The sequence below is a fragment of the Rhea pennata genome, chromosome 9, assembly GCF_028389875.1.
Source record: "Rhea pennata isolate bPtePen1 chromosome 9, bPtePen1.pri, whole genome shotgun sequence".
Classification (NCBI taxonomy): Eukaryota; Metazoa; Chordata; class Aves; order Rheiformes; family Rheidae; genus Rhea; species Rhea pennata.
Genome location: NC_084671.1, coordinates 29,259,620 through 29,284,100, shown reverse-complemented (window position 1 = coordinate 29,284,100; position 24,481 = coordinate 29,259,620). Strand labels below are relative to the sequence as shown.

Genomic DNA, 24,481 nt, shown 5'->3' with positions numbered 1-24,481 from the left:
GCACTAGCACTGCAGCTACCATCGCTGGGCTCTGTGAATCTGTATTTCTGAGCTAGCAATTCAGGCTACCTGCAAACCAAGGCAGCGGTCAGGCTCCACTCCCACACTGCAGATTCCCTCATAACTACCACTCATGGCCTTCTTATTTTTTAAATCAAAAGCTTACTGTGTAGCATGGGAGAGCATCCTCATGGAAAAGGGGGGTGAATTGACCTCCTGGGGGTTGCCAGTAGCCCCTCCTGACATCAAAGGTAAAACACGGGTATGCATCAACTGAGATCCCCATACTAAAACATCGGCAGAGCATTGCACTGGCACTACCTCTCTTGCCCTGTGATCTGCAGGGCAGATCTTGCAAAGCTGTAAGCATTTCTGTGACTACAAATCGTCTCTGTAGACACTGTGATCAGTGTGCTCTGCTTTGTGGATGCAACCCATATGTCCTGTGCCTGATGGATGCAACTGCTGGCTAAAACGATCACTTGTAGTTTTGTACGTGAGCTCCATTTTGGGAAGAGAACTGTATCAGCATGACTTTGACCAGGCCCAAACTTAGACTAAATATCTGGATTAGGCTGTTCTTAAAACACACTTCTGCTGAGAAGTCAGAAGAGTCCTGATCAGCTCAAGGCCTTGAGATATGGATGAAGACAGCATGTATTATTCTGCGTGGCCCCACCATGTCCTTACTTCCTTACAAAGGAAGTGGCAAACTCCTATGCCGAGGCGCTCTCTGCACTTGCATCAATATCCAAGACAAGCTGAACTGAGCTAACTGAATGAGTCTGACAAGGCCTGCTGCACCCTGTGCCCCAGTGCAGGGCTCAGGAATCTGCTCTGTATCCTGAGAAAACCAGTGGTCCCACTAGAGAGCAGTGCCCCTCACAATGCCATTCCACTTTCATCTTCTGTATCTTGGCCACAAGAGAGGTTTCTCCCTAACTGATCTGAGCCTGCCAGCTGCCTATGCCAAATGGGGCAGCTGTCCCCCCTCAGTCCTCTCCACCCTGTGCCATCTTGCTACAAGATCAGAAGGAATCCACTCCCAGAGCCACTGCAAAGGCAAACAGCTGGTATCTGGAGTCTCTGCACAGGAGGGTAGAATGGGAACTCTATGAATGGGAACTCCTGCTTCCCGCATGCCCAATACACCAGAAATAAAACTGGTGGGGAAGAACAGAAAGCCTGTAATGCAGACAACCTCTAACCACTGGGGAGGAAGGACCATCACTCACCTCAGCTGGCTATGGCACTTCCAAATGGCCAGTACCTTCCTGGCTCACACTGCAGAAAGGCTGCCAAGCTGGCTACTGGCAACTCTGCTACGGCAATGCCCCTAAGATCTGAAGGCACAAGTGCCATTTCCCTGCCCTGCGGTTGGCATGGAAAGGTCATAGGACAAGCCAGGGAATATATAATTGCACTGGGGGCAGAGGTTCTCCCAGCTCTGGGTTAGGGTACACCCCTAATACCCAAGCATGGGTGTCAGGGTTGCACAGAGCCTTGACAGGTTCACTCCACCCCAGGGAAAGGGCCCTGCTAGAACAAAGCCAGGGAGCCTCAGCCTGACTGTGGAGATTTTAAATTACCAGCTGCCCATGGACATTGTGAGAAGATGACTCTGGCTAACAAGCGTTGACATTTCTATTGCGTCTCAGCAGAGCCAGCCAGCTGCCCAGACCCTGAAATGACACATGTTCAAATAGAGCAGGACATCAGTAGTGCCCTGGGGCACATGGACCTGAGCACTGGGCAACGTCACCAGCCCCACCATGGCTACAGCTGAGGTGGCTAGGAGGAAAAACAGGAAGATCTCTGCCGTGAAGTGACATCCCTTCCCTTATCCTCTGCTTACCAATTGCTCTCAGTTCCTGCCAGCCCCCTTTTCCATCCACTCATAGGTACAGACTGCTATTTTTTATCAGATAAGGTATCCCAACCAAGCTAAATATGGGGAAGAAAAGCAACATGCAGAAATGATCCAACACTCAAAACTGTAGCTGGGAGATCTACTCCATCTCAGCCCAGCTCCAATAGAGAGAGGAAGGCTACTCCTGTGGCTATTCCTGCTGAGACTGAGCTCACAACTCATGCATCCGACTAGTGCACCAGACCCAAAGCCACAGGATGACTGTCATCAAACACAGGGCGGATCAAGAAAGAGATACTGTAAGTTTGGAGATTCCCCTGGGAGCTTTAAAAGATTCATCTTCCTCCTGAGGACCAGCACATGCTTGTGGCAGTGCTCATGGACATAGATGCACACTGAGTAGCGTTACTACATGTCCTGCAGGAGGGTCACTTGGTGCTGCTCTGTGATGCAGAGCTCCTGGGTTTCTCATTAACCTCGCAATACGCACAGCAGCCACCCACAACAGGGCACCAGTGGCAACCAGACTCATGCACAGCCATAGCCAGATTGAACAGTTAAATATTTAGCTGCCCTGAAAGTCCAGCAAAGAGCCAGGCACCTGCAGCATAAAAAACTATGGGTACATCCCAGCTCAGCTTGAGCATCTCCTCTGGGCACACGTCAGGCCAAGGACCCCCAGGTTTCTTGGAGCTGACCGGATCATGGCTATATAAAGTGAGGCCAACTTGCACGAGCACATACATATCCTAGTGCCAGGCATTCTCAAGCCATCAGCTGAAAAAGCTGATGAAAGCTTGCCACGTAAAAGCCCTTTTCAAGTCTGAAAATCTGACAAAAGCCAAGGGTTAGCCTTTCACAGCTGACTGAGAGAGCTGCTGCTCTGCTGGGTATAGGCTGACTAGTTATTTCTACCACCAGACACCTTCTAGCATTGAAATAGAACTAGTGACACCTTCAATTACCTTATCCCAAGATTCTATCACTCATCTGCAATTCAAAGCATCACTGAACACTGCCCTCCTCTCACTGAGACTCCCAGTGCTTGGAGACATCCATGCTGGGCACCTGGATAACACCATAGGTTGGACCATGGGAAATACACCCTCCATTTTTTTCCTCTCTCTTTTTGTTTCTATCATCCTCTCTGCTTCCGGGAGGAATATCCTTAAATAAGGTAAGAACATGAAACTAAAGTTTGCAAATCTGCCTATAGCCTTGCACTGAAAATGGCAACCTGACTGCTGAGGTTCCTGCTGAAACAGCAGCAGAATGGATATCTAAAGTGTACCTGCTCAGTGGTAGCAGCCCTGAAATGAGAGATCGCAGTCAGATCTGCTGGCTCAGCTGGAAAGGTCAGTTGGTGTGGCTCAAAATTTTCCCAAAAGAAAATCACTTACGAGCTGATACCACCCACAGCTGGTCTCAGACTCAAATATCTGTATTGTGTCTGTACAGGAGCCCAGATATGCAGCCAATTTGTCATCGGTGTGTGCAGAGCAAAAACACATGCTTTGGTAAACAGGACACAGAAGAATGAAAACCTGAAATTGTCCTTGATGGCTGATTTGGAAGAGCGAGTATCATGAAAGAGCTTGGATGCTGCAGGATGGAGAGCAGAGCACACACTTCCTGCCCTGTGGGGTGTGCTGATCCCCTTGGCCAGCAGCGAATGCTGCAATTTCCAGCATCTGCAGCCTCATGATCTTCACTGGTGCTGGTAAAAGATGCTGAGAAATGAGCAGCAAAGTCCCTCACTCCATGCCTCAGCTCAGCAAGGACTGAAACCCAGAGAGATAAATAGGGTAAATTCCACCCACTGACTCAAGCTTGAGCTCTAGCCTCACTTAAAGAGGCTACATGAGAAAACCAGATTTGTTCAGGCAGGTGGCAGCTGAGGCCTCTCTCCCTTCTACCTATTGCAGAGAACCACTGTCTTTCATGACTGCAAACATAATCTATCTCGCCCACCGACAGCAAGCGACCTTGCTAATTTTGCATTTCCCCAGCTCTGACCATGCTGCTCAACTGCAATTTAGCTTCTGCCACAGAGCGCATTTTCCACCCCAGCTTCCCACAAAATTCATGAGAAAGAGCCGAAAGGGAAAGGGAAAGGGAAGGGAAGGGAAGGGAAGGGAAGGGAAAAAGCACAAAACACAGTTATAGCAGTTTCATTTGGTAAGAACAAAAGAACTGGGCTTGATTTTTCAAAGGGATCAATGACCTCTAGATGCTGTTGTCTCACAAGGAGCCAGGAAGGCTCAGCATGTTTGTTACTGAGATTGTGTGGGTCAGCAGTGGGAAGTGTTTGCTAAGCTCCCCTTTTCTCCTCCCTGGGTTTGTCCCTGTCGCGAAGCACATGCAGGCTCTCTGAGATGAGCAGGTACATACAAAGACTGTTTGTGGCAATCTCACTGACTGCAGATGTCCCAAGCAAATGTTGCTGAAAGAACTCAACCAATTTTCTCTGGACCACAAATGAAGGAAGACGAAGAGGGAAATACATGCAAAAAAGAGAAGAGCACTGTTGGCTGCAGTAACTCCATAGGCAGAGGGCTATCGCCTTGCACAAACCTGTCTCTGTGACCTACTAAGCATTTTAATGGGTGGTCTGATCCAAGCATCACCATTGACTCTGTATCTAACCTTGGGTTAAGAGAGGATGGGTGAACTTTCGTAGGTGGCAATCTACTGGCCACAGCATCAAACAAAGCCACAGAGGTCCACAGCAATGGTGCTGCAGGTGCTTACAGGCACCTGGGAGAAGCATAAGTGGGTTGGCTGCGACATGTTGGCCACAAGACTGGCAGGATCCTTGCTGACTCCCTTTTTCCCTCCCTGAAAGCTCCCATTGCTCTTTCCTCAGGTCTTATTCCCCATCTCAAGAGCACCAACACAACCGCCCGCAAGTGCGATGCCAGTTGTGCCAGGGGCCATCTGCTAGCACTGAGCCGAGTTGGTGCAAGGTGCAATGCTGGAGCAGAGCTAAGCCAAGCATCCCTTTGCTTGCCAACCAGGCCATCTGCTGCAGGACCACACAGGTGGTAACTATGCTCTGTTGCAGAACTGCCCCAGTGGCCCCTCTACATGCAAACCTGCCATTAGGAGGTTTATCAGAGCGTGCAGGACACAGACTCAAAACACGTTCAAAGCTAAAGGACTTGATGCAGAGTGACTCATCTCTTTCTCTGCGCTCCCCAACTTTGCAATGCCCATCTCGCTGGCGTCACACAGGGCAGCAGAGAACAACATGCAATTCTTCTCCCAAATGTACTTTACTGCAGCACCGCCAAAGCTTCAGCTTCCTCTCTGACTCAGCAGCAACGGCTCCAATTTGCACCTGGCCATGTGAAAATGGGGCAGGCTGGCTGCAGAGGGGTGCTGCCTGTCCTTGCCCAGTGACCACAAGGAAGAAGAGGGCCAAACGAAGGACAGCCTCTCAGCAGCCTTAAAAGACAAAGTATTTCGAGGCAGCTCCATCAGCTAATCCAAGTGAAACGAACTCAGACACCAGAAATGATCCCTTTGCCACACGGCGTCAGGAGCGATTCTAAAAAAGCCTGCCTCTAGCTTGAGTTTCCCGCTGGCTGCCAGACCTATAAATAGAAAGGAAACGAGCAGCTAGCTCATGACCAAACATTATCTGGCTATCTGTGCCACACATCCCAGATTGTGTTGCTCTATGAGTAAGGATTCCCTCTGAAAAACAGCCATAGTCGCAGCAAGCCAACCCGCAGCTCCCAGCTTTCCAAGAAGCCCAACATCCCACAAAGACGGTTGTCCTGGCCCCCTTTTAGCAATGCAGAAACAACGGTCTCCCCTGCCGCACTGCTGCTGCTGCTCCAGCACACACTGGGAGAGGACACATGGGCAGTTCCTCTTGCCGCCGAAAAACTAGCCTGCGCTGGCGGTTTTGGGGCAGCGGCGTCTGACCTGTTTCTGCTGATGCTTCCTGCATCAGGATGTACTTTGGCACAGCCAAACACAGTTCACAGTGCTGGGTGCAGGAGTCAAGGACGCTGTGGGCACCGAACAGCACATGCCACACGCGCAGCAACCTCTTTCCCAGCATTTGCTGTATCACACACGCCGGCCTGCAGCAAAACAGTTCAAAGCCTTCTAGAATCACCCAGCAATGCAGCTATTATTCCCTGTGCTTGGCACTGGGGATGCCACACTTGGATCCCATGTCCAGTTTTGGGGTCCTGCTACAGGGAGAGCTAGAGAAATTGGAGACGGGCTGCAGAGAGCTACCAAAATAGGCTGGGTTTGGAGGCCCAGAGTCCTCAAGGAGAAGGCAGCTCCTGGATCACTTTGACCAGCAAAGCAGAGGCAAAAGGTTGGGAGGTTCAGACTGGGTATGAAGAGCGGCTCCTTCCTCAGGAGAGTGGTGCAGCCCTGGGACAGGTCACCAGAGAGGGTGATTTCCTTCACTATGGCTTTTCAGGACTCACAAAGCCCCTGCAAAGGCAGGGCTGCCCTGAGCTGGTACTGGGGACAGTCCTGCTCTGCGTGAACGGCTGGCCAGGAGCCCCCAGAGGCCCCCTACACCAGCACTGCTGCAGGGCTGTGATACTGCAGGGCAACACACAACGTCATTTCAGGAACAGGAACCAAAATAACCCCTGCCTCCAAAAGCACCAGTCTCTTCTGCCTGCCCTAAGAAGCTCAACTGCACTGTAGTGCCTCCCCTTCCTCCCCAGCTACCCTGAACGGCCTCCGAGTGCACTGCTGAAGCTGGGAAGCAGAGACCAGTGCTACGTAGGACTCTGACAGCTGCTCCTGCTGGCCCTTCCTCAGCGTGGAGGGGGGCACAGTTCTCTCCAGGTCGGGGGAAAAAGGGGAGGAAGGGAGCAGTGACGCAAAGCCGTACAGAGGGTTGTCAGGAGGACAACAATCCTGCCTTGGGACCACTTACCACCTTTCGGTATTTGGCTGGAAAGGGGAAACATCCCCAGCGAGTGGCCGGCAGGCAAAGCGTTCCTACCACCAGCTTTTTCCTCTGTCCCGGCTCAGTGAGCAGGGGGACAATCAGACCTTGCAGCAAGTTGTTTTCAGCATACACTTGGCTCCCATGACGGCTCACGGCAGGGAAATGGCTATTTCCTGCCACCACTAATGGCAAGCCCCTGAACATCAGGCTACTCACGGGGAGGAACCAAACAGACAAGTTCTTGCCATAAATTATCTTTTAGTCACCGCTGCAATGTGCAAGGGAGAGTGCCAGCAGCCAGGAGAGCAGGTGCACCGTGCAGCGGAGATGTGGCCTGGCATGAGGGAGAGTCAATGATTCGTTTGGTGTCAGTGGCTAACCAGGCTGGAAGCAGCGCAGAGATGCCACAATGCAGAAACACTGGGGAAAAGCAGTAGCAGCTCAGGCCCTGGCCCCATAACCAGGCTGGAGAACTGTGGGGTCTCTTGCCTTCTCTAGGCAAAGAGTGTCTCCAGAGCAAGGGCAAGCAGTGGGGAGGAGGCAAAAGACCTGGGACCCTCAGCTCTATCTGAGCCCCCTCAGCAACAAGAGAGGCCTGCAAGAGTCCATCTTGGCTCTGCACAGCCAAAGCATTTCCTTGGGAAATGTGTCCTTGGGCACTTGTGCCCAAAGGAGACCTCCACAGACACATAGGGTTGGCCACTCACCACCCCAACATCAGAGGAGGGAGGCCACAGGTACACCTCAGTGCCAGCTGGGCACGCCAAAGTGAGCCAGGGAGCCTCCTCTGCAAAAAGCCTGCTGAGAAATGGTCGTACGAGGGCAGTTTAATTCTGCATCTGCAAGAGTCGTAGGGGACTCCACCTTCATCTGCAGCACCTTGAATAGAGAGGAAAGCCAGGGAAAGAAAGAAGAGTGTGTGGGCATTGTGTAGAACGTGGATCCCCTCTGCTTTGGCTTTGGATCAGTGTTTTTTAAAGCTCCAAGTCCACTTGCAAGGGCTCAGAAATTCAGCCCTAGGTCTTCCTCATATGCCCAGGGGATCAGCAGCTAGAGGCATGTTCATAAAGCTTCATCCATTCCTTTAAAGCCAAGCAAGGCACCAGGGAAGTTACTGGGGACCTTCAGAGCCTTCTACTTCTCATCTCAAAGAAGATGCCACACAGAGCTGCACAAACATCCATGCAGGGCAGGCTCCCCTGTGCCTCCTGTGGCATTTTCTGACCAGAAATCTGCTCTTTGACCCTGTAAAGGAAGACTTCAAGGCAGTTCTGGTCTTTGGAGGTGGATGCATTATTGCTCCATGTGGCTTGCCCACCTCACAAAGCACCCAGGAGCTCTCTCACCAAACCGTGCAGCTGGACACTGTTGAGAGCAATGACAGAAAAATGGCTCAAAAAGCCCCATGGCTAGCCTGATCCTGATGGATCACACTCATCAAACTGCACGCTCAATCGGACAGGGAACTATAAAAGCAGACAAGTCCATTGCCTGGGAACAGCTCCACACAACTCTGCATTGATGCTTCCACCTTTCTATGAAATCCAGGTTGGAGCTCTGTACTAGAGCTTTTTAAAGTACTACATCACTCTTGCGTGGCTACAGCCCTCTCCTGTTCCAGCACATCCCTACAGCCACAGCAAGGTCCCAAGTAACTACATTTATTAACAGGATGCAAACAAGGCCATGCATCTGTGCCAGGACCTGGCACGAGCACGGACTGCATTCCTCTGCCCCCTCTCCAGCAAACTCAAATGTATTATCCATGCACTGAATTTTCCTCTTGTTGTTGGGAACCGTGGACATGCTCTCCAATGCCTTTAGGCCTTTCAGGTCCCTTTTGGACCACTCTTTTGGCTTGCACAAGGAACTACACAGGTTACAGGCCATGCTCTTCCTGCTGCTGAACATGGGTCTGGTGCAATCAGTCTGTGCCCATTCTGACTAGGCACAACCCTCAGCACATAGTTCCTGCGATAGCAGGCTTGTCCCAGTACTCTCCCAAGCTCAAGCTGAGCAAAGATAGCTCTGCTTTCACCAAAGATGCAGCCACGTTAAAAACAGCCACACATTAATACCAATTGGTCAGCAGGGTCAGAGGGATGTAGTACTCCACGTAGTACTACATTTCTTTCCTCCAAAAGGAGAAACTGGAATAATCTCAACACTGGGAACTCCTAATCTAGCCTAAACTCTTCCATTAATCAAGCCAGAGATGCTCTGTCAGGAATTCCCATTTACAGTATCCACCTGAGCTAAAGTAGAACTTCCAAAAAGATAGCCAAAATCTCATTTAAGGATTTCCCTCCACCACCACCATCCCTGACAAGTTCTGCCAAGAGCTCATTAGTCAGCATTCAAAATGAGGTTGTACCTGCCTGGTCACCACTGTAGAGAACCTGAAGACAGCTCAAGTATTGAACACATTGTCCAGGACTAAGACACCCTTCCTGGGACTGAGACAGGGGACACATGCCCCTTCAGCAGCAGGAGGAGCCATGCATGCTCCATGTAAAACAGGGGAATGGCACTGGAATTAGAGTCATCTGCAGAGCTCAAGGCCAAGCTCCTCAAATGTGTAATTTAATACGACTTCCAGAGGTGTACAGCAGGACCTGGGGGAAAAAAAGCCATTTATGTTCTTTTTCTTTGCTCCTCACTCCCCTTCCTCCTGCTCCCTCAGCTTTCTCTGAGCAGAAGCTGGGAGCCTGGGGGGTTGCCTTGTCTAATTTTAGCACATACACAAACCCCAACACAAGATCCTATGACAAAGGCAGCAGTCACATTTCACCCAACCTGTTTTGCAGCGGGCTGCTAGGAATTAAAATATATATATATATATCTGTAACTACAAGCATGCAGTTTATGGAAAAATACCTAGTTGTATGTTACATTCAGCTCTGCAATAGTGAGCTGGCCTCAGTGTGGGAAAACAGATAAACACAGCACTGTATGTTTCTGCATTTTTCCATTTATTTACTCTCTTCTTTCCTTCTCTCTTCAACATCTAGATTCATTTTTTCCTTTTATTAACTTGGTTCTTGTACGTTTCTCAGCTTCCCCATTCCCTCCTTGAATGCTGTCCCTCTAGTCCTGCTTCCATGGCACTGCAAGACTATGGCACATCCAGGCCAACAGTAGCCTGGGATTTTGTTTCCAACAGAATCTGTGTGACCAGAGCTGGGACTACGCTTTTATTGCTGGTACCTGTGGAAAATTCACTGTGACACACCGTGGTCCCCAGCACTGTCAGGAGAGGTCCAGTGCCTAGCACATCTGATCTACCTCAGAAAGCTTCTGAGGAATCTCAGAGGAGGCATGGGAAACAGCAGAAACAGCTCTGCAATGGTCCTGCCGGCCCCGGTTTCTCATCACTGGCTGAATCCCTCCAGTGGTCAAGGATTTGGATTTGCCCACCAAAGCATGGGAGCGCAGTCCCAGAACAAGCTCACAGCTGGTGGCATATTCTCTATCCTATGCCATGGGACAGAAAAGACTTGATGGATGTAGAGAAAGAAACATCCTGCCACCAGTAAAGAAAACCTCACATGGTGCAAGGAGGGCCTGAGGAACAGAACACACAGCATCAAGGCCAGCCAGCAGCCAGACACTTGCGTTTCCAGATATAAACCACAAGGCAACTTTATTAGACCCTACTGTTTTTCACCACCTGTTCTTTGGTAGCCTCTGCACTTCTACCAAATCCTCTATCCTTTCAGCACCCATCCCATTATGAAATGCCAAGTGAGGTATGGCAAAGCCACTGAAGACATTGTGGAAATGTTTTGAGCCAGCTGCACAGCATGCCAATTCCTTAAAAATCTCACATTCAACTGTTGTCTTCCATCATTTTAGTTTTCCAATTTCCCTTGGTCTTGCTACAATGAATTGTAACATGATCTCATCCACAAATGTAGAAAGTGAGACAGATGGGGCAAAAAATAAGCTTGAACTCTAGTTTCAAGTGCTAAAGAGAAAGGATATCAGATTTAAATTCATCTACATAATGTTCACCTGTTTTCTGCCCTTCTAAATCCAATCTGAAACCTTCCTATTTGGTATCGGTTACCCTGGCCATACGAGGAAACATTCCCTGCCACCTCAGAGCACTGCATGGGCTTTGGTCCTGGGATTCTAGTTCATCACTGCTAATCAGATCAACCCAGACCTACGATGCAATTGCAACACCATTATCACGGGGCCATAATCCCAGATCTCCTTCAGCTGCTTTGTAAAGTCACCCTTTCTCCGTGGAGTCACTCACCACCTTCAAATGAGGGCTGCATTTTGAGCAAAACCTTCCCCATGCACAGTGCAGCACTTGGGGTAGCAGTCAGATGGAAACACTGAGACACAGCGTGCCTCGGAGAAGTCAGGACACCGGTTCTCCTATTCCAACCATGTATCAAGTGGCTGCTGCCGAAAAACATCTCTGCTTCCACAGTGGGCTTATTTTTTAAAAAAAGAGATTATTTCTTTGTCAGCAGAGTTTAAATGAGTGTGCTGGCCACCCACACAGACTGGCACTTCAGGCTGGCACCTAGGAAGCAACCTCACATTTTTATTGTCATTAGCTTAAACAATGAGAAAGACACTTCTGTTAACTCTTCCGCTGGATTTTGGATACCATGTGCTGGTAATTGCTTATCAGAGGCAGAACCAACAGCTTTTAGGATTTTGTCCCCACCTAAAACAACGGGTGTAGCCGTAATGCAGTAACATATGTTGTTTAACATCCCTAGCACCCCTCCTCATAGCCAACTCTTTTACCTCTCTTATTTCAATTTTCTATTTTGTTTTTTTCCCTCATCTGGAACATCTAGTAGCAGACGGACAAGTACTAGCTCCATCAGGGACAGTCAGTCGCGTAGGCTGTGTTTACACAGCGCTATGAGCATGATGAACAATACAGCTCTCTTACCAAGTAAGGCTCTAAGATGCATTAATCAAATAATCCACAACTGAGCTTCACTATATTTTATGCATCGAATGGTTATACTTAAATTGCAGAGCTGATGTCGAAAATTTGCAGGGTGGCTTGAAGCAGTTACAGAAAGCAAACGTGCAGCCACCTTTCAGCGATGCTGATGGCCCTGCACCCAGCTAGCACGATCATCAAGCTTGTTAATATTCTGCTTTTCCGTTAATGAAAGTTTCCCATGCTGTATGTTAGCTTTCTGATGAGATTTCTGTACTTGTTGAGATCAAGTAGTAAAATAGAAGATGCATTAATGCTTGCACTCGATTCCAGAGAAATCGTCTATTTACACTTCCTCCCATCAGCCCGTCCCTTTTCATCACCATTGGCAAATCAGACCACAGACCCCAGCTGCATTAAATATAACCCTTGCAGTGGGATGGGGGGGGGACAAAAGGTTTTCTTTTCTTTTCTTTTCTTTTTTCTTTTCTTTTCTTTTCCTTTCTTTTCTTTTCTTTTCTTTTTTCTTTTTTCATTTTTTAACCCTAATTAATGAACGGATCCGATTTGCAGGGCAACTCTTTAAAGCAGATGTCAGAGGAGCACGTGGCTGGAAGGCTGGAATAGCTCCGGAGAAAACGATGCGTACATTAAGCCTGCAATCCTCTTCAACAGAGCTGCGAATTTTATAAGGCTTTTAATTAGACCTAAGAGGCACAATCAGCAACTCAGTGTTCTCTTCACTTCCCTTTAAGTCTACAGAGCAAGTTACATCTCCAGTCCCACACTTAAAATTAGATCCAGACACCACTACAATCAAGAAAATAAAAAGTTCACACATTGATCCACTTCACGTAGTACTTCAAAATACTAATATCAAAACCATGTATGTGCTTGTGCAAAAGAAATCAGAAGAACAATTCAGTTTGGTTTTGCCTTGGGGAGGAAAAACAGTTTTACACCATCCTACAGAATTTTAGGTTTGTCTTGGACTTTACGGGGAGCCAGTTTGGGATGACTTCATTATTCTTTGTCCTAAACAATGAAGATTTTTCTATCCAAACTTTTTATTGTCTTATTGTAATAAAACCATAAAGGGAATTTACCACCGTCTACCTCAGCTCAGTACTTGGAGTAGAGAAAATACTATCCAATATCTCCTACTTTCAATAAAGTTGAGTTTCACGAAAATTGGGGAAAAAAAGAGGGGGGGAAGCGTGTTGGAATCTGAATGCCTGCAAGACAGCTTTGTTTTCTTTCTTGAAATATTTTCATGCTTGCTTGAGAAAAAGAGTATTATGATATCCCGACAGCATTTATAAGATTGGGGGGGGGGGTATTAACAACCGTGTCTGAATTATGAAGATGTTCTCTTGGCAACCAATCACCTTTCTCCACTTGGAAAAAAATGGATCACATTTCACATTCAAAACAAGTCTAAATAATAATAATAATAATAATAATAATAAATCAGGTAGTAATAGAATTTATGCCCATCTGAACTGAGAGCATCCAGCAACGTAGAGCCTCGCATGGTTTCTGAGGGTTGGCACACTCCTACCTGCACAGCGTTTTCCTAACCGGGCATGCAAGAAAGTGCCGGCTGATTCTGTGTCTCTCTTTTTGCAAGTTATCGGGGTCATTCTGGACAAGTTTTGCTCATGTCCAAGCCAACCCGGCAGCAGATCCACAGGAGCAATGGCTCACTCTTCTGTCAGCTCTGTGATGGATAAGCATTAAAGACCTGCCCCAGTTTCAACCTGTTGCCAGGAGCGTTGCGTATGTATCTGCTCTAGCTCGTAACAGGCTTTTAACTCCACGCACAGCCCCGGTGCTTGGCCTTGATACTGTTAAGGAATTAAAATACCTTCACGCTAACACCCTGTCCTGCCTCCCAGGGCAAGCAATCTGCTGAACAACAAACGGGGGCAGTGGGGGCTGCAAACGGGCCCTTACCGCTCCACAAGCAAGGGCCCATCCTGTGAGTGGAAGGAAAAAGGGTGCCACCGGAGCTCAGCGAAGGGCAGAGCTAAAAGCAGCACACACCTTGGGGCAGGAGGGAGCCAGAGAGAGCAGGGGCGCCCGGGCACACACCAGCCGTCCTTCGAGTCCGCGTGCCCATAAATAGCATTGCACCAGCGCGGCAGGCCGAGGTCGATTTAGGTTGCAGTTAGGACGTACGTATGCAGCAGGCATTCCTGTAGGCGCTGGGAGGTACAGAGGCAGCCCAAGACCTGGGGTTGCACTAATAACAGAGCTGAATGGGAAATAGCTTCCCATCTGTCAAAGCTTTTCAAGATAAAAAAAAAAAAAATCCACATTCCCAGTTTGCTTTGAGACTGCTCCAACCCCTCTGTGCAAAACCAAAGGTGTCGGTCCAGAGTAGCAGCAGCGAGTGGAGCAGGCAGGCCCTGCTCGGTGGAAAAAAGCCCGTAAGACGTGCTGCACCAGCCAGCCAGAGGAACAGCACTCCAAACATCGGCCATCCACGCTGCCTCTCCACATCTGCCCCATCCCAAGTCTGGATTGTCAGGGCATTTGCCACAGTGCCTAAAATCTCCCTGGAGCATCTCCCCATACCGCTACCAGGAGGAATGGGCAAATTCACAAGTGCCAAAGGAAAGCAAAAAAGCAAAAAGCAACAAAAATTTATGTTAGTAAACTATGGAGAGGGAAAAGGATCTCATAATTTCAAGTGCTAGTGGGCAACAATTATTCAATGGCAAGAGCCACTATCTAGATGCATCCTCACGCCAGCAAAAGATGCTCACACAATAATTTATGCACTGAAGCAAAACAAATTACTCCTTTCTTGGCCAGGATCTCTAGATCTCAGCTCTGTCAAGGTAGCTGTCACCTGAGAGCTATCTTGGTAAAATAGGCCTAACACTTCACGCTGGCAACCACAGCAGAAGTTGCATGGAGCACTGAGCGCTACCTGTGCTTTCCAAATCTTCCCACCCCAAAAAGCCTTCCTAAAGCATGACGACTTGTTTTTGGAATCCATGGAGCACTCAAAAGATTTGTGCCCACGAGGACAGAAAATTGCTGCACAGCAGAAAGCGTCAGTCCTATCTCTGCAGGGAGGGAGCCTGGGCACTTGAGGACCGAGTTTGTCACTGAGGGAAATCTGGCCACAGGTACAGCATTGTAGGTGGCATCTTTTATGGAACAATGCGATAAAAAAAGAAGGTAGATATATTTTCCACTTATAGACCCTGCCTAAACCACAACAGGGCACAACTCTGGAAAAATAAGACCTCACCCAGTTGGACAGACAGCAAAACAACTGCCTGCTAGCAGACAAAATATATCTGAAAACTCTTTACCGGAGAAGTGGCATCTTTGGTTATCTGGCAAGGACAAGTCCAACCAAGTGAGGGCTCCTCTCCACATAGCTGGGGGACAACAGATGACAATAACCACAGCAAATAAAAGCAACTGAAACAATATATTCTAGCTAGTCCCAAGGCAATTAGAAACATCTTGGAACAGAAACAAAGCTCTTCTCTGAGCAAAGACTACAAACACAGCTAGAAAAGAATCTCCTGAACAACCCTGTACTCTGTGCTATCCCTCTTGATTCCAGCTACTGGAGACAAGATTCATTTTTCAGGCTTCCTATTTGCTTCCAGCACTAAGTAGAAAAATACTAACTTCTTCAGAGTTCGCTAAAGCTCCCACTGCATGCTACTGTAGCATGTCTCCTGTCCCACCTCTTGTCTGTTCAGATGCGACCTCCTAGAAATTGAGTAATGCTGTTTGCATAAACCTAGATTAAGAAGCACAAATGGTGTTCTAAAAATGAGGGCAAAGACTGAGCGATTCGAATCTCAGAACCGGGATGGGTATAATGCAAAAGGAGGAAGGCACAGATGTGCAGACAGGCAAAGAGCATTGGTCTAACAATGCTCCCTACAACGTTGCCCACTGCAAATTCCTGAAATACGAACTACAGTGGGAGTCTGATGAATCAGCACAAAAGCAGAATTTGACCCACGAATATCCCTGTCCATATTTGCTGTGGAGAAAAGAAAAACCACTAAAAAACAAACACACTTCTTTTATTGGATAACTTGCATGAAGAGCATGATATTAGAGGAACTTTCCATTAATTCCCAGCAAACTTTTATTCCCATGACTCTCCAACTCTGAAGAGCAAAAGTTTATCTCATGGCATTTTTCAACTATAAACCTGACACAACCCAAATTTGTAACAAAGCTTCCAGTTTGCTGGTGCTCTGGGTAATAGCTTATTAATAATAAATATCATGTATTACTCATCTTTGCTTTCTTTTCTGGCTTTGTTCCCATGCCTTAAATCAAACGTATGCTTGTCGGTGGTACCAAAAAGCATCGCTGGGCAGTTGCAGCAGTGTGCTGTGCCGATCTTTGTCCCTGTGCGAGAGCAGAGCTGGTGCCTGTCCCAGCAGCAGGGACCACATGGCCTCACCCACTGGTCTGCCGTGTATGAACACACAGAGCAGCTCGTGTGTCCCTGGAAAATGGTCTGAGTGTCCCTCTTTATATATCGCTCTCAGAAAAACAGGAAGTAGGTCCTCAAGTTGCCTGCGCCGCACTGGGTGGCTTGCTCACCTGGACCCCAGGGCAAAATGCCACGGCAGCTAGGTCAGGCAGAACTCAGCTTTGAGGAACAGGGACCCCTCCAGCAGCCGCTTCGGCCTGCCGAGTTTCACTTTTGAAACCATTTTACTCTTTGCTGCTGGTGGCAGCGGTGGGGAATTAACTCAGTCGCCGGATTTTGTAATCCTCTCCACGCGGCGCTGCTGGGCAGCTCGCTCTTGATTCGATTTCTCCGCTCCTGTCATTTTGCAGGCCCCGGGCTTTGGCGAAGAGGAATTTTTAAACTCTCTGCAAAACAATGCCAGCTCCTCCCTTCCTTAGACACATGCTCATTCACTAGCCATGATGTCACAAAGGCCACATGACACTGTCCCATTCTCCGGCTACACAATACCCTCCAAACCCATTCATAAAATCCCGCTCCTCGGCCCTCGCAAACAGAGAGGGATCCATCCTCCTCGCTTGCAGTTCCACCCCCGGTCGAAAAGAAGGGACCACTACTCCAGAAGCTGTTTGGAAACGGGAAGCAGCCGTGCTGGCGGGAGCGGCTAAATACCTAGACCCCAAGATACTAAGGAAATCCCGTGCCCCGAGGAGTTTGCAGGCAGGGCGCTGCCGGGAGCAAGGACTGCTGCCAGAGCATGAGGCTGCCCTGCCACCTTCAGTCCCCGCAGGGCAGCGCTGTGCCAGCCTAGGGGAAGTCCCCAGTGCCAATCCTTGCAGGGAGCAAAGACCCAAGCTAAACATAACATCAAAAATATACATATATATATGTACATATATATATATAGACAACAGCTCCTTGTTTGCCTGCTGCATAGTGAGCCTGCCAGGGACCATGGTGCCACCTCCACAGCCCGGTGAGGGGGCAGAGCCAGGGCTCCCCGTCTCGGCCATGTGGAAAGCAGAGCCCAGGGGCAGCAAAGCCAGTGGGAAAGGAGAGGAAGCCAGGCAGGGCAGCTCTGTGGATGACATACTCTGGGCGGGAGCGGCAGGAAGGAAGGCACTGGTGTTGGGCGGAAGCAGGGACAAGGGTCAGAAGCTTTGGGGGTCTACTGGACATCGCTTCAGCCTGGAGGGCCATGGTGCCAAGAAGAGCAGGGAGGCCCACGTCTGCAACAGCCAAAAGGAGGAGGAGGAGAGACCACTGCAGCAGGCCAGGCAGGAGGACAGCAGCCACAGTGGGGGTCTCTCCGGAGCACAGGAACTGGCACCAGCAGGCACAGAGTGCAGACAGCTCACCGAAGGCTTAGGCTGAGGCCGGCATCACGGACACTAAAGTGCTGGCAAAGAGGAACAGCAACAGGCCTGAGGGCACAGACTGCCGAGAAGGGCAGAAACTCCAGCCAACCCCACCATGTCCCCAAATCCAAAGCAAGAGCGACCGTCAGGACAGGGGCAGTTCTCCTCTGCACGCATCCCAGCATTGCTTCCACCCAGACGGATCTGGACAGGCAACTCCTTCTCCAGGAAACCCTAAACACCCACAGGTTCCTGCAGCTCTGGGGACCTGGGACCTCGGGTGGCAAGTGCTGCACAAGCCCTTACCCAATCCTAGGTGCTCGTGGGCAGAAGAGGCATGGCACATAAAGGAAAGGGAGACAAAAGCGGACCATGCTCCATTAGATGAGGCTCATATAGATGAAATCACCCACAATGGAAAACACATAAAAAAGGAATGACAGTATCTCACCCCGCCATAACATAGAGAGAGTCATTCCAGGAAAGCATCGAGCTCCTCTAAGTTACAGGTACCAACTTTTTGCTGGCTTGGGACAAGATCCCTTGTAACACAAAATGCCAGTCCTTCACTTTTATTAAATCAAGGTGTTTTAGATAATTTTCCCCTGACCAGCGCTATACGACAAAGCCAGTATCCAAGGTCTACAGCAAAGTCTGTCGTGTGCATCCAGTTCAGAGACAGACAGAAGAAGGTCATTTCTTTGTGCCTGTTGCTACCAACACTGCTCTGGAAATCACAGGAGAACATTCAAAACAACCACCTGAAATACAACTGAGAGCAGCCTTGGAAATGTATTTTTAGCACCCTGAATTCAGTTTGAAACCCAGAGTAAACCAGCACACACAAAAATCCCAGCATTTGCGTTTAATTTTCTCTGTTAACCTAATTAGCTGCACGCAGCAATTTTTCCCCAATTTACGGCTGGCAATCATCACAGCTTCTTGCAACAAATCACCCTGTAAAAGATGGGCCACCTCCACTTGGTCACGTTTTTTGCGACTCTATGAAGAGAAGCAACTTCTTTCTTACAAGGTTCGAAGGCAGGAAGATTTGAAGCGGAGCTCAATGGAAGCCGGGCTGTTGGAAACGCACGTTTTGCAAATAGTAGCCAATGAGCAACACCAAAAAAAATAAAAGAAAATAAAATAAAAGCAGAGCCAGAGCAGGAGAGCAGCAGAGAGGTATGAAAACCTGCTGCCACTGCGGACTATTTCCTGCTGTTTGGTGACAGCTTAGCCGGGCTATTTCTTTGCATTTCACAAGCCTCCTTAGCTCCAGGTGCTCTCCAGGAAAGCACATGGGGAAAAAAAAAAGAAAAAAAAAAATCTCCTCTTGCTCTTTAGGTTCTGTAATTCTTTTTTTCCATCTGTACTACACACCCTCTCTGATACAGCAAGCAGTAAAACAACTATTGAAAAAACCCCAAAACACTGAATGATATATATTTGAATTACAGATCAGCGTGAATATTATTTCTGCTCCCTGGGTGTATTTAAAGTTGTGCATATAAATAGGTGCTAGTGGTTTTTCTGGCAAAGTAATTCATTTAAATGGAGGTATGGCTTACACAGAGATTTACTCTCCCTTAAAAAAGCACATGTAATTAAGAATAGGCAATAATAATAATGAAAGAAAAGAATAGCTACCGACAGAAAGACAGAAAGGCTTGCAAATTTATTCCATGCAAGAAATCTTAACTTCTCCAACATTTTAGGTTTTTAACAAAACAAAACAAAAAAAAAAAAAAAGGAAAGAGGAAGAAAAAAGTAATTCGCTATCACAAAATAACAACTAAACTGGTATGGCAAAGATAAGCACTAAATTAATCAGTGCTTGGAAATGCACACACAAAGAAATAGTGGAAAAATACACTTTGCTGGTGAAAATGGGTGAGTGCAATTTTGCCTGATGAAATAACATTCATTATAGATAAAGTCCAAAGCAAAATAATAGAGTCAGAGTTAAGGTTTGTTCTGCCACCTAGGAACCTCACATGATAAGCTCTGAACTTCTTTCCCGTGGAATCATACCCCAAAGATGGCAAGTATTCTGCCTCAGCGTTAGAAGATGTGGCAAACAAGAATTAAATTTATGATCAAAAGAGGAAAAGTAAAAGCTTGAAAATAATGCTGAAAGAACACTGCAATTTGCCTGCCCAAAATAGAACACGTACATTGCCACCAAATGGAAATTACCAGTTTGCAAGCAACCAGGGAAATTATGAAGTAAAGATTAAAAAAATAAAAATAAAAATAAATAACACACCCCACCAGCCGTAATGATCGTGGACTTGAGGAGGGATGCGGAAAGGAGGAAGACAGGAATTTTCAGCTGTCCCAGGTGTCATTTACCCCGCGGGAGCTTCGCCCGTGCCCGTCAGACCCCGGCGCTGGACCTCCCTCCCCCTCCTGGCTGAGGTTCCCTATTTAAAGCGCGGTCCCCGTTTACGGGGGAGACAACTCCATCACGGGACGGAAGAGCCGGAGGGTGGCCCATACCAGCCCGCGGCCCTTTCCGCTGCGGACCGTGGCAAGGCGATGTGCCGCCGCGCCAACGTTCAGGCAACCACCGCTGTACCAAGACTTTCCCCCCTCCACCTCTGCGAACCCTTTTTTTTTTTTTTTTTTTTTACTATTTAATTTAATTTTTTTGCTGTTCTTCCCCCCCCCCACTTTCCTTAATATTGCTTACTTCAAACAGCTACCATGAAAATGAATCATGGAAATTACACACAAAGCTGAGACCATTCCCTCTAACCATTTTGGGCAAGTGCCCTCACAGTTGCTAGTGCTCAGTTTTCAGACAAGAGCAGTGATTCACGCTCAGACATCAAAAAACCCTACAAGATCTTGAAACGATTAAATCTGTCCCTACCTCCGAAAGCAGTTGGTTTCGTACGAATCCCCCACCTTGCTTATCAGTTTTAAGAACTACAAAACGTCACCAGGTATATTTAAGGCATCTGGATAATTTTATATGTCGGGCTTAATTTGCACTGTGTGTTATTGCTTCCCCCCACTCCCAAATTCTGTTAAAAATAAGAATTGCTTAATGAAGTAGTAGCCTGGGGATATAGAGACATGCAAATCTTTGCCCTGACCTACCTCGAATTCGGTATTTTAGAAGGAGGGGAGATTTCAGACTAATCCCTTTTGAAAACAGAGAAAACCCAGTGTTCCTGTGGTCTCCATAAGACAAGGGCCATGCTGGCAGGTATTTTTTTTTCCTTCCGCCTCTTGAACAACTCTTGTTTCCTCCCCGGCGAGGGCAAGCGGGTGCGTTTCAAACCTGCCCCACGTCGGTGGGCATTTAAAATAGGAAAGGTTTAACAAAAGCATCCCAAACTTCAGGGGAAAAGGAGCTGGCTGCACTCCCCCCCACTCCCCATCCCAAATCCAAACATTTCTGGGTCCCTTTCAAAAATTTCCAAGATCTAGCTCAAGACATACTGAATGTTATCACTTACGGGAGTTACAAAAGCAATAAGCTCCTGAAGTTTTGCCACTCACTAGAACAGCAAAAAAGTTCTTCAAATATTATACTGATTTACAGCCTAAGTTCTCTCTGATTACCCTCCCTTGCCTGTTGTTTAGATATTCTTTATGCTTTCATTTTTTGTATTTAAAAATAATGTCAGAAGCAGAAAGCAGAAGGAATCTTTTCCATAAGGAAATTAGAAATCTAAATGTTCTGCACACATTTAACAGAGCTTTGTTACACTGCTGCCACTTATTAACCTATTTATTTTATTTCTGTCAAATGCTTATATAAAAGTTAGCATCGGTGGTGGTGGGCTTTTGATTTTAGCATTTCACAACAAATCATAATTTTCTTTCTTTCCTTAACAAGGTTTTCAGTGACTGCAAGCAGAAATACAAGTTTGAATATACAACATATCAGTATAAGGGGCATAATGATAAAGCTTCCTTTAATACTAAGCTTCCAATACAGAACACTCCTGAAACAGGATTGTAGTTTTAAACAAATAAAAGTATTCTCTGTTTCTTGTGAATTTAAAATTGATGTTAAAAAAAAAAAAAAAGACGTGATTTTTTTTTTTTTTTTTAGTTAGTTTGCCAATACACAATGCAGCATATACAAGCCAAAAACAATTGGGATACTGTCTTAACGTTCCTATAGGAGACAAAAATCCTTTGCATTAGAGCAGAATTACAGCGCTTTAACTCGTGAAAGGCAAACTCATTGCTTTCATCGTGGCAGGACTCCACGGTATTTTCCAACGCGCCCCCCCATCCCCGACTCCCCAGCACCTCCAGTGCTCGGTCGCTCCAATATCACTGCGTTAAGATGTACAGGAGGCGTCCAGGTAATTCAGATTGCAAAACCACAACTCTCCTTTTACCCCTTGCCCTCTCAGCCGAGCACCCGTTCGTGCCTTGGGGGAAAGGCAAACAAAACTCCTCCAGCAACTCCTGAAGCACCTCGAGGAAATCCTTTCATCCAAACACAGCAAGGGGCATCCAGTTTACTATTTACATGTGGAGAGAGACCTCGGATACATTTGATAAGCAGATTTCTTATCAAATTTCCTTTTCACTAAATCCAGCGTGAAGCCACTCCCATGCTCACTCACAGCCAAACCATATTACTGCATAAAATGACCAAACCAGAACATAAAGCATGAAAGTAGAGCAATCAAACATTTTATACTGCACATTTTACATATATATTTATACATACACACACACGCATATATATATATGTGTGTGTGTGTGTGTGTAAATAAATCAACCCATATTAATTCTAGAGATGAGGGAGAACTGCCTGTAATTAACACCCACTGATTTACATTCCCGTGACATTAGAAATGATAGAACGTGAAAGCGAAGAAGTCTTCGGATTCTCCAGACCTAATTAAAACCAAACTCCTTGAACAAATGGCAAATTCTGCCCGACTCCTGCGCGAGCTAAGCGAGAACCCTCCAATTCCTGCACCTCTGAAGTCTCATCAGGACTTCACTGTAACTGCATAAATTCTAATTTCTACAGTTACGGAGGGGAGGAGGGAGGAAGAGGGATGCATCTGCAGAAAAACTAAAAACACGACCATGTGATCCTTTATTCCATGCCAAAAATCACGTTACAAAAACATAGCCAAATCTATAACCTAACCAACACTAGGGCAAAAGCACAACCATGCTGACTATGTACCTTAATATAAAGCAGTGCTTTTTTTTTTTTCAGATGTGGAAAAAAAGATAGCATCTTAAATTAGATATCCACAATTTGAGGAAGCTGGGGAACCAAGCTGAAACAGAAATCTTAAGAGACAGCTGAACACAGATTAAGGTAAAAGAAATATTAGTTTATTTCTATTTTATTAAATGTGGGGAGTTTTAACCTAAAGGGAGACTAATGCCACTGCAGCCAGATTAAGAATTTAGGTAAAGATGAATTCTTTGTTTACATCCATTTCATATAGCATAAAGTATCAAAACTGGAAATCACCATATCTTCCTAAACTCACATTTCTAGCTCCATCATTCTTTAAAAAGTCCTCCACATACCAAGATAGCATGGGGAACATTACTGGAGAGATTTAGTAGCTTAGAAATATTGCAGTTGGGAGGTGGGGGAAGAGTTTATCTTTTTAAAAAGGTAAACCAGCACATGATCACTGCCCAAGAAATCTTGTGGTCATGTACACATCGCAGCAGCCTACCGTGCCACACGTAACGCCAGACACCAGCTATTCCCTACCAAGCTTCAATTACACAACGTAATTTCCCCGTGTACTTCAAAACTAATTCTCACACGTCACTCGCACTCCAAATCTCCAGCACGAGCCTGGAGGGGCAGCACCGCATTAACACGTCGGACAACCTTTGCGTACCGCAGGCTCGCGTTTTTCCAGCTCATGTGGCAGCTTTCCACCGCATCGACCTTTTATTCTGACACACGTTCAGGAAAAAGATTGCGACAATCAAGCTACAGAACACCATCTCGGTTTCCCCCCTCCCCCAATTAATAAACACTGCGCAGTCCACGCACCCCTGGCACTCCACGCTCCTGATTAAAATAAGAAAGTTCACCGCAAGACAATTCAAATGCCTAATGCAAATGCACTTAGTTTTTGTATCCTCTGCAAGCGTGAAGGCAGAAAGCCATATGTTTTTAAAAAGCAGAGAGCTGAATTACTTTTTTTAAAAAAAAGAAAAAAAAACTATCACCACCACGCACACTGCCACTTTTGTACAAAACTTCACTGCATGCAAATTTTAGCCCGAAAATCAAACGCATCAGGGCACGCAGCAAGCCACAAAAGGCGTTTTTTGAAAACGAGGGAATGTTTTCAACTTTCATCCGCACTGGTAGCGAGAGGCGGCAGGAAGAGGCTCGACAACCCGGCACGGTCACAAGTGCCGCGGCCCTTTCGCAGCGGCCGCATCTCGCGTCCCCACGACGACGGCGAGGCCCCGCGGCGGCCGGCGCTGCCCCCCGCGCCGCTGCGCGCCCCGCGGCTGAGGCGGGCCCGCCGCGGCAGCGCCCCGCGGAGCCGCCCGCGCCGCTGCGCTGCGCGGCGCTTCCCGCCGCTCCCGACGGCCGCCCGAAACACGCGCTTCGCGGCGGCCGCCTGCAGCCGTCGGAGCGCCGCGGAAGGGCAGCGGGCGGGCCGCGCCGGGCCCGCGCGGCTCCGCGGCTCCGCGGCTCCGCTGCCCGCCGGCTGCGTGGCCGGCCCCGGCCTCCAGCGGCTCCGCTGCCCGCGGCGCTGCGGCGGGCGGGCGGGCGGCTGCCCCGAGCGACATTTTGTTTATCCTCGGCAAAACCCGCTGCGAGATAAGCGGGTGGGGAGGGCACAACCTCACGCAGGGTGAGAGACGGTCGCAGCCGCCACGGTAAATATTTATTTACTCCTGCTTTGCCACAGGAAGCCTCGGAGCGAGCCTCTGCTACCCTCCTGCTCTTCCGAAG

At 47.8% G+C, this 24,481-nt stretch overlaps 1 protein-coding gene across 2 annotated transcripts in view; it reads right to left on the bottom strand.

Moving 5' to 3' along the window:
- IGF2BP2 (insulin like growth factor 2 mRNA binding protein 2) overlaps nucleotides 1–24,481 on the bottom strand; it is a 74,379-nt gene that overhangs the window by 48,456 nt on the left and 1,442 nt on the right. The window lies entirely within an intron of this gene.